General features: G+C 41.5%; 1 non-coding gene across 1 annotated transcript; it reads left to right on the top strand.

The window, feature by feature from the left end:
• The first annotated feature begins 491 nt into the window (after positions 1-491).
• Positions 492-564, top strand: Trnaa-ugc (transfer RNA alanine (anticodon UGC)). The gene has a single exon. It is a non-coding gene; the product is annotated as a tRNA-Ala (tRNA).
• Positions 565-1,348: the final 784 nt, after the last annotated feature.

Genomic DNA, 1,348 nt, shown 5'->3' with positions numbered 1-1,348 from the left:
GGTTAAATCATAGCTCATCTGCCTGCTTTTACCAGAGCCACAAGTAAAAGGAGTTAACTAACACCCTCCATGACAGGTGCCAGACATTTAGATTTACCTCCTAACCAAGAAAATGCAAAGGGAAAAGGGCTTAGTTCTCCAGAAAGAAATCTGGACACTACAGGGAGGGTGAGTGAATGCTAAGCTGCCAAGACATGGCAAAAGTCCATGGCAATGGCTAAGCCAAGACTGATGGATGGGCAAGACTTTTCTAGTCCCAGAGTGGGGAAAAAAAATTTAAAAGGCAGATTTAGGAAGACAAACCAGCATATGCAAAGTCTGGGAACAAGAGGAAGAATGGTGAATTTAGACAATTAAAGTAATTCATCATGTTGGTATTGGAAGTATAGAATTTCTAGAAGGCAGTGGGGGGCGGATAAAGAGGCCAAGAATAGGCAGAGATGATTCTGGACAGGGGCAAAGTGATACTGAATCTTAAAGACAGTGAAACTGGGGATATAGCTCAGTTGGTAGAGTGTTTGCCTTGCATGCACAAGGCCCTGGGTTCAATTCCCAGCACCATTAAAAAAAAAAAAAAAAAAAAAAAAAGATAGTGAAGAGCTTAGAGTTTATTCCTGAGGATGTCAAAGTATTTATATAGAGTAATGTCATTTTAATTTTTGAATAATGGCTTTGGCTTTTGCAATAATTCAAGGCTGAAAGTAAGCATGAGCCAAAATGATACTGAGTGGATGGAGAGAAGCAATTCTCTGGATTTGTGGGAGGAGGGAAAGAGGGAGTAAAAAAAAGGCAGGATGATTCCCAGGTTTCCATCTTAAGTAGCTGCATGAACAAAGACACTGTAAGCAGAGGAAAGGATTTACAGTAGAGGAAATGAGTTTATCTTGAGACATGCTGAGTTTGAAGTAGATTGTTGAGTATATGGCTTTAAAAGTCAGAGAAGAGATTTGAGCAAAAGAGTTAAGTTAGGCAACCATCATTATATGGACAACAAAGATACAGGTGAAAGGAAGAGCAAGCAGAGCAGGAAGAGATGAGACCCCAAGGAAACCTCAGGACATTAATACTTAAGGGTTGGACGCAGGAAAGCAGAAGCTTAAGAGAATGGCAAGCTCAACAAGGTAAGAGGGAAACAGTGGGTGGTATCTGGAAGCCACAGCAGGAGACTGACTGTTCTGCACAAGGAATCAGCTAACAGTGTCGAATTTTGAGTAAAATAAGGAGGAGTAAGTGTCCACTTGATTTGTCAGCAAGGAGGTGACTGATGTGTACAAGGAGCATCAGAGGTGTGATGGGACTACAGGAGGACGAAAGGCAAAGAAGTATAAGGACCCAGAGAGTCAGCAAA

The sequence above is a fragment of the Urocitellus parryii genome, chromosome 1 (genome assembly GCF_045843805.1).
Source record: "Urocitellus parryii isolate mUroPar1 chromosome 1, mUroPar1.hap1, whole genome shotgun sequence".
Classification (NCBI taxonomy): Eukaryota; Metazoa; Chordata; class Mammalia; order Rodentia; family Sciuridae; genus Urocitellus; species Urocitellus parryii.
This window is presented reverse-complemented; position numbering and strand designations above follow the sequence as displayed.